Raw genomic sequence first — 10,014 nt, forward strand, 5'->3', positions numbered from 1 at the left:
TTGAACTTTATGTAGAGACATAAAGATGAATCAAGTTCGAATAAATAGCCAAAATGGTCTATACACTACAAGAAAATTTGTTTTTAGCGACACATTTTCTTAGTGACATAGCAATTTTCGTTGGTAAAAGTTGATTTATAGCGATGTGTTGAAAAAATGTCACAAAATATTATTATCAATGACGCGACTTAAAATTGTGTCACTAAAATATTCCATGACGTGTCAATTCATGCCCTTAAATATTTATAACTTTTAACAACATAGTATAGTGTTACTAAAAATGCATAAAATTTTATAAACTAGGGAAATTTTCAGCCCTTTTGCTTTCCCTCTACCCCTATTTTTTAGCTCATCCGGGTATTTGGAGTTACGAAGGTGTGGTCTTTCGTTCTCGCGTGGGAACCCATCATCGCCTAGGAGCCACCATGGCCGATTTTGATGGCCGCCTCCAAACCCATCTCGCCCTTTCGATTCTCGAGTGCCAACCACCGCCTCTTATCGTCACAGCTGCCATGGTTATTTTCTAGTCTATTCCGGTGGTCTTCACGGTGGCTGTTGCAGATCTAGTCACACCGTCGCCGCCGCTCTGTTCCGTCGGTCATCATCGGTCTCTTGCCGTTCTGTTCGACGCCCAAATGTAGCCACATCATCGCCTTTTTCATCATGTGTTGCTGCCAATCTGTGGGTTTTTAAGTAAGGGATATTTGGTTTAGGCGATTTTTAAGGATTTCTTTGGATGATCTTGGATACCCATGGAATTTTGGCATTAGTTGGTTATTACCCATTGAATTGCGATTTGTGAATGGGGTTTTGAGGTTGTTTAATGTCGCTGTTCGACAAGATTCGAAGCGTTTTGACACGTTCTTGGTAAGTATTTAAAATTTTGAAACCCTTTGGATTCAATTTGGTTGCTGGAAATTTGGCTTTGGAACCTTTAATTATGGTTATATTTAGTTTGGAAGCTTATTTTAAGTTTGGAGTTGAATTTGGATCCACCATAATTTTCAGGAGACTTTTGGGCATAGAAGCGGGCTGTCTGGCATCTTTAAAGGTTAACTTTCGTGGATTTTGGTAAGATTTAAGGCTTTACAACTCTTCCGAGTTAAGAATAATTTCTACAAATTAAGTTGTTAAGTTTTGTTGGTGATTTTTGGAATACATGGTTGAGTATTTAGGAGTTTGAACCTAAAGGTTAAAATTAATTTTGGTTCTTGTCCTAGGATCTAATTAAAAAATTGTGGAAACTAAAAAGGTTCAATTGATTGGATTGTGATAAACCAAAACATGTTATGTTATGGTTAACATTGATGTTTAATGTATGCTTTTATAATTTTTTGCTGAAATCCCTTTAATGTCTTCAAGTTTGTAAGAGTAAGTTTATTCTCACAACTACCATAATGGTATCGGGGCTATTTGGTTATGCTTAGTAAGTATCAGTTCACTTGGAACCCATTCCAACTTGTTTCAAGTATTTTAAATTATCCCAAATATTTGGAAATTTTTGTTGGTAGGTGCGGTCTAGTTCCAAACTTTGGATTCGTTTCAAACTTATTCAGATACTTTTCCATTAGGTCTCAAATCATTTTTGGTAGGTTTTCCAAGTGAATTTGTTGTTAAGTTTGTTTATGATCTCCATTGAGTTTTATGTGTTTATAAGTCTTTTTTTGTTTATGTTTATATATTTTGCCAAATTCTAGTTTGTTTTGTTTTCTATTAAGTTCATGAGTATCATTAACTTGTTGAGTTTTTGTTGAATCATTTATGTGTGCTTTTGTGTTTATGTTTATGCATTTTGTAAAATGAATTTGGAATTTATTAGTCTTTGCTCTTAGTTTGAAAACATTCAGGATAGAAGCAAGAAGACACTTGAGTTCAAGTTGGGTATGGTGATGCTGACGACTTCATTAGAAAAATGCTTAGCGTGGTGAAACTGACGATAAGACTTCATGAAATATTTAAGCTCAAAAAGACAATTATTTAGGGTTAATTTTAAGGTTTTAGAGTCTTGTACTTATTATAGTTACCAATTTTGTTTATCTTTGTAAGTTGAATATAGTTTGTGATGGGACGAATAATTATATTACTTTTGTTGAAGTAAATTAGTTAATTGTTATATTTGTTGAAAGTTGTGTATACAAATATCTTATATTAAATTGAATATTATTCTTTTAATAAATGAAATACCTTTAACGACGTTTACACATGTTGTAAAAGATACTTGCAATGACCATTGATCCACATTTGGCAATAATCTTATATGTTGCTAGAGCTTAACTTTTAGAGACAAATTTTCAACGTCACTGTATCACACAAATAGCGACAAAATGAGTGTTACTAAAAGTACGCTTTTAGTAACGCAGTAGCGTTAGTAAAAGTCATGTTTTAGCACCGCGTTAGTAAAAGTTACGTTTTAGTACCGCGTTGTAAGTATGTCACTGAAACTTTCGACTATGCGGCTACCTCTGTGTTGTTAATACTTTTAGCAGCATTTTTTTTTTTTTTTTTTGCATTTAGTAACGCGTTTTACTCACCACTGAAAGATTTTTCTTGTAATGATAGTATACGAATAAAGTTGGGTGTCTTATTATGGTAACACTACTAGATGCGGTCCACTTTGTAGTTGTTATAATTTGTTGTATGATACTACAAACGAAGTGATCTTGATTCGTTCATGTATTGACATGAGGAGTGAGGGTGCCTATGCAATGAGTTTGCATAAGATCGGATCAAGAAATAAGTCACTCTTATTTTATAACACTGTTTACTTTTCAAGTCTTACTATTTCGCTTAGATGACCTAAGTAACTCGATCTTAAACCTAAGCTAACTATGAACTTTTGTTTATTCAGGATTATCCTTAGATTTACATAGATGAGGATTGGTGCAATAGCCCCGACTCAATAAACCTCCCATTTTAGGGGTAAGATCAGGTAGATAATTGGAGACATAGGGTGCAAGATGAAATTCATGCCTACCCAATTTAGGGACAGGAGGAAAGTTGTTCTCTTAAGTGCTGAATCCAAGTATTGAACAAGGGGCCTCACCCTCTCATTGGCCCGAGAGGGATCCGGTTTAATAATTGGATCACAAACCAATTGTTCATTAAAGGATCAGCGGAACTTAAGGAGTAAGTCATAATTTCAAGGGTAAAATAACATTTGATCCAGTCGTTATTACGAACAACCCTTTTATTGGTTATGGTTAAATCAAGTGGATATAAATATATGTACAGTGAGGAGAGTGCAACTATCGAGCTATAGTGGCGTGGCTTGGTAGTTAACGAATATTGATTAATTCGATGAGTTTAGTCAATTAATCTTAAATTGTTGGAGTTCATGATCTGTAGGTCCATAAGGTTCTTCTACTAGCTCATAAAACATGAACATCTTGGATTAGTAAATTGAATGGATTTGAAATGATTTCAATTTGAAATGTTCGAATTGAATTTTGGATTTCCATTTGAAGTGTTCAAATTACAAATTAAGGTTTGAATTTGAATTATTCAATTTCAAATTAGGGATTGTATAATTATATTTGATATAATTAAACGTTTAATTTATCGAAATTGAAAGAAATTGGAGAGTTTATAATATTTAAATATTAATAATATGAATAGGATTCATGTTTAAAATTTGGTGTTTGATTAATTTAATATTTGATATTAAATTATAATTTAGTTAATTAAATTCGTTTAATTAATTAAAATCAAATTTATTTTCAATTTTAAATCAATTTGAGAAATTGATTCTTTGAAATTTTAAATTTAATTAATTTTGAATTAATTAAAATTAAAATTTAATATATGTTTTGGTAGAGAATTTTTCCATTTTTTGGAAAATTTGATGTGTTTATACACATTTCCTACACCTAGCTCACATCCTAGTCCAAATTGATGTGGCATTCAGCTTCAAACCTAATGGTTGCATGCATGATTTATATAAAATCACTTCAATTTCGAATTAAAGAGGAGGATGAAGCTGAATTCTCCAAAAACTAATGCCAAAAAAATTTTCTGCTGAAACCATTTCTTTATAATTCACCTAAAATCTAAGTTCCACACACAAATCCAATGTTGAGAATAGTAGAGAATATATGTTGGTAGTTCTATAAAGATTTGGAGTTGAGAATTTGTGAGGAGTAACTTGGAATTGGAGAAATTCAACAAAGGTATGTTGTTCTTGAAACTCTCTTTTGGAAATTTAATTTTGCATGCTTTTAGAATTCAAATTAAATGTAGTAGTTAGAGTGTTTATTGATTCTGATTACTTTCGTTGCTTGCTTCTTTATCCTATCAATTATTTCTTCCACAGTAAAATCCCCCATTTACTGCTATAACTAGAGAATTATCTTAACAAAATAAATTGCGTTTCCCTACGGACCGACCATTTTACTACTATTGCTTCACTTTGTAGTGATAGGAGTAGTTCGATATTATAAATTTTCTTTTGTTTTGTGGCTCTTTCTAAGAACTAAACGACACTAGAAAAAGGAATAAGTCAAGTATCTGGATCAAAAAAATGATTGTAGTTGAATAATTCTTACCTAATATGAGTTCTTGATAAAATTAATTAAATTATAGGGAAAAAAATATCTTTTTGATTATTGAGTTTTCAAGAATAGATACATTAGCCATTTTTAGAAGTGAGCAAATTTTTTTTATCTTCTTCCATTGAAAAATGATAGACAAAAACACTTGTGTCTCTTTATCATTCTATTCCTCAGTGCTTCTTTGAGTTTTGGTTATGACGTTTAATTTTAATTTTTCTAGGGTTTTGAGTTCATATGAGAAGAGTGAGGAGTGGAAAAGATTAAAAAATATATATTTTTTCTAATTCATCTGATCAAATCATATATTTCTTCAATTTTATGTTTAAATCTAATAAATTTATTAGTTGAGCCCAATAAACCTTTTAAACCTATTCTTTAAAATTTAGATTAAAATGATGAATTTGAAACATTAAGGACAACTACATCTATTCTTAAAAATTTAGGTACCAAAATGTTACTTTTCCCTAAATTATATTACAAATTTAGTTCATGAACTATTAAAAATGTCCAATGATTCTCAAAATTTTCACTTTTACGTGTAACTTGTCTATGAATTTTAAGAATGTATAAAACCTTGAACTTTGTGACATGTATTTGACTTTTTTTTTTAAAATAATTGATCTATTTGATATAAATTTAAAATTGATTTTATGTGGAGCCCTACACTTTGAGTTTAAAGTCTAGTAAATTTGTAAATTCTTTTAAAAATATTGAATTGATCAAGAAATTATTAGTCACAAAATTGAACATTTGGACGTAAGTTTAAAAGTATAAGAACTTAGATATTTTAAAAGTTTAGATACTTTAAAAGTTTAGGATCAAATAGATATCAATCTCAAAATTAAAAAATTAAACTTCTAATATGTCCAATTAATTAATAATTTAACCAAAAGAAATGTATGCACTCACAAAATTTAGATTAGCTAAAAATTTTGAATTTGTTTGATTGACTTTCTAAAGTGCTTAAAAATATTTTTTCCATTTAAAAATATTTATTGAAACACTTAAAACATCTGTCAAAGCAAACCTAATTTAACTAATACATCGTGTTAGTAATTAAGAGGTCTATGCTTTGAATCTTTCAATCTTTTATTGTATTAAAAAAATACTTACAAAGTCCATAAAAAAAATATTAATCCATTTGAATTTATGTGATCTACGTTGAAGACTACGAAAAATCCATATTGTCAGGGCATTTCAATATTTTTTTCTCCATTTTTTGAGCTAAACAATGACGAACGATAAGTTGAATATTTGAAAGGAAAATGTATGATTAATAAATTAGCTTAACGTCATTCGTGAGTTTTATAATTTATAAAAGCTAGTATATATAATATGTACAAAACACTGTTGGCCAAAAAAGTTTATAATGAAAATGATAATAGATATTTTTTTTAAAAAAAAAAAAAAGACGACAATGAACTAACCGTGGAGACTAAATTTAAAATTTATTGAAAACATATATATTAAAATTTAAAAAGAAAAACTTCAGGATTGAAAATGATATTTTTACAAAAATGTTATTATTATTACTATTAAGGGTTCTACAACACAAACTGTCTTTATATGTATGACCCCCAAGGGGAGGAACTTGTTTCTATAGTGGGGATCATTTCTCGTGAAAGAAAAGCAAAGAAAAAATAAATAAAATAAAAACTATCACACGACATGCCCTTTGAAATTAATCACAAATATTCTTGAGGGGAAGGTTGAAGTTTGTAAGGAATAATATGTTTTTAAAATAAAAATAAAAATAATTTATTTTAAAAAAAATCTATTCATTTAATTAAGAAAATATAAGTGAACATTTTATGACTAATTTAGGTTTGTTTGATAATCATTTAGTTTTTCATTCTTTGTTTTTGAAAACTAAAAAAAAAAAATAGTTTTTAAAAATTTGTTTTGTTTTTGGAATTTGGCTAAGAATTCAACTTTTATACTTAAAAAAGAGGAAATTTGTATCGAATAATACAAATAGAAAAAAAAACTCATCATATATACCACATTTAAAATATTTGCTAATATAGCAAATATTGACCGGTCAAGCTATTACTTTTTTTAAAATTCCAAATTTACCCTCTTTTTCCCTTTATTAACTTTTCTTTTTCACATTGCCGTTTTCATTATTTCACGGTGAAGTTCTGTCGAAGAATCAGTCTCCATTCACTCAATTTCATGAATTCCAATTCGTGAAGCTCCGTGATACTTCGATCAATTCCAATTCGTGAGTTTATTTTTCTTTTTTTGATTGCATCTTCGGTTGGGAGTTTGTTTTCTTTGAGCGTTTTTGTTTTTCCGATTTTGTTTTTCAATTTTTTACTCGATTTCTTCAGCTCATTTAGTCTTTTCTTTCTCCTTTTCTCAAGAACCTAATGATTTCTTTAGCTCACTGTGAACATAATGGATTGTGAGCAGAGTTTGTGTGCTTTCATGAAATTTTACTTTGTTCATTGTGTTGTTTACTTTTTTTATATATTTTGAGTTTTGATTGATTAATTAAGTTAGGACTTGCATTTTTCACTCTTTTATTTGATATTGTATAATATTTCTATAAACGTATCAGTATATTTTGATGTTTGATATTTTTAGGTTTGATATTACACCTACCTTGGCTTTTTGTTTGTCATTTATGATTTTCTGTTGTTTTCAATGTATTAACTTAGGGTTTAGAAGCTATTGTCATCAGTTGAAAGATATCAGTGGCTATCATTGATAGTGACTATCACTAATATAATATATGTGATTGCTATCATTTTTTATTTGTTCATTATTTTTTATTGATATCCATTGAAAGACATGCCTAGTTATAGACTAGTATCAGCGATATTGATAGATTTATATTTGCTTTTGATAGATATTAGAGCCTACTAATATTGTTATTCAAGAGTTTTTGTTTTACTTTTGCAGGAATTTTAAAACATGGTTATTCCAATAGTTGTTTTTCATAGTGGAATATGGAATGAAAAACACTATTATGTGAATTACAAATCTACTGGAGTTTTAGTAGATGATATAATGGTTTTTGAAGATTTTCTGGGTTTAATAGTGAAGGAGATTTATTTAATGTGTCTACTTCTTCTATAGAACTCTCAGTTTTATTAGATTTTGTTATGAATGAGGTTCAAAATGTAGTTCAAATTCGTGAAGATAAGGATATAGCTTGGTTTTTGGTTTTAATTAAGGGAACACAATACACGACATCCTTTGGTTGCTCATATCAGTAGTTCATGTTTGGAAGTGTCTTCTAATGTTGTTTCTAGTGGAGCTGAGAATTATTTGTCTATTGTTCCTTCTTCTAAACATATGATTGATGATGGTAATTTTCAAGTGATTATGGATATACATATTGCTCGTGATTTGAAAGAAAAAGATGTGTTTGCTAGTAAAGAGATTTTATCAAATTCTTTTTACTTGATAGTAGTTAAGAAGAATTTTGAATTTAAGACTATAACGTCAAATTCAAGAGCAACTATATTTTGATATGTTCAAAATGGTTGTCAGTGGTATGTGAGGGCATCCCGTTACAAGCGGAGTGTTTTGTGGATGCTTAGGAAGTTTATTGATATTCATGATTGTTCTATAAAAAGTATTCAAACTTGCCATAGGCAAGTTTCTTCGTCTTTAATAGATGAATGTTTGATAAATGATTTTAAATTTAGTTCTTCTCATACCTCACTCCTAGAGATATTGTGAATAATGTCCGTAAGGAATTTGGAGTAACTATTAGCTATTATAAAGCATGGAGGACAAAAGAGCAAATAATGAAGTCTTTGAAAGACGATGCACGTGAATCATATGCTTTGATTCCAAAGTTTTTTATGAAGTTAGAAGAAAAGAATCCAGGTTTCTAGTTTCCGACTTATTATATGATCTATCAATGATTGGAGTCTATGACTGATATCTTCCATCACTGATAACATGAAAATAATGGAAGCTATTGGTGATAGACTGCAACCATTGATAGAAGCTATCATTGGTAGGCATCTATCAATTATATACCTTTTGTAATTTGGCTTAGTTGTTTATTTTCTTCTTTTAGGTACATTCACTGCCTATGAAGCTGACTTAAATGGGCATTTTAAGTATTGTTATATGGCTATTGGAGCATCAATTGAGGGTTGGAAGCATTGTAGGCCTAATATATTGGTTGATGGGGCGTTTTTGAAATATAAATATGTTGGGACTCTTTTGACGGCTTCAACAATTGACGGTAACAATAATATTTTTCCTCTTGCTTTTAATATTATTGACTTTGAAAATGATGCACCTTGGAGATGGTTTTTTGAGAACTTAAAGAAAAGTTTTAGTGAACGAGAAGGATTAGTCATTATTTCTAATTGACATTTTAGCATTCCGAAAGGTGTTATAAATGTTTTTCCAAATGTTGAGTATTGTGTTTGTCTATGACACCTTTTGCAAAATATGAAGTTGATTTATAAGGATTCTTTAATTGATGACATATATTATAGTTGTGCAAAAGCTTATACAATTGATAAGTTTGAGTTTTATATAAAATGGATGGAATCAATATATCCTACAATTCGGGAATCTCTCAGTAAAGTTGGTTTTAAGAAGTGGGCACGTGCATATTCTAGGAGAAGAAGGCATAATATGATGACTATAAATATTACAGAGTGCTTGAATAATATTTTGAAAGAGCATAGGGAGTTCCCTGTTGCATCATTACTTGATTATATTAGAGAAATACTTCAAAATTGGTCTTATGAAAAAGGTCAATCAGCATTATCCATGAACACTATTTTGACTAGTTGGGCAGAGTCTGAGTTGCGAGAGCAACACAGTCAATCAAGAAGCTTCAAGGTATAAATACCTTAACTATTAGAAGATATCATTAATAACATGTTATTAGTGATAGCTTCTGTCATTGATAACATGTTATCAATGATAGAAGCTATCACTGATATTTTTTGTTTTCACTAATAGCTTGAAAATATTTAATCAGGTAGGGATAGTATCACTTACATTTTCGTTTATATTTTAGTTTTCATTGACATTCAATTAGTTCATCTAGTTGATTACATTTCGTTGACTATTATATTTTTCAGGTTGGACCTATTAACAATGAAGAATATAAAGTAGTTGATGGAGACAATCACTCAATGGATTTAGTTGAGGATCAGTTCTCGGTGTTGATTTGAAATGTTCAAACTAACGAGAGGTACTTTCATTATATATGACATAATCGGTATGATATATATGATACATCTAGTGGAGGATTGATGTAAATGAGATTTACATTAAGTACCATGGAATAGAGAAAGAACTATGGTTTATATGTTTCATGAGATCAAATATTAAAACTATAGGTTATAAATATAGTATGATAAGTTTGTTATCATTTATGTTTATAATAATATTAATTATTGGATAATTAATTCTTTTTTTTTTTTAAATAAAAAAAGTAGTGGGTGGTTATTGGATCATGGTAACCGTGAGTTTAAAAGAA

At 29.5% G+C, this 10,014-nt stretch overlaps 1 pseudogene; it reads left to right on the forward strand.

Annotated features, from left to right (window-relative positions):
- Positions 1–425: 425 nt before the first annotated feature.
- On the forward strand, positions 426–9,374 carry LOC150036614 (uncharacterized; annotated as a pseudogene).
- The last annotated feature ends 640 nt before the right edge of the window (positions 9,375–10,014 follow it).

The sequence above is a fragment of the Benincasa hispida genome, chromosome 4, assembly GCF_027475165.1.
Source record: "Benincasa hispida cultivar pf3 chromosome 4, pf3_genome.v1.1, whole genome shotgun sequence".
Taxonomy (NCBI): Eukaryota; Viridiplantae; Streptophyta; class Magnoliopsida; order Cucurbitales; family Cucurbitaceae; genus Benincasa; species Benincasa hispida.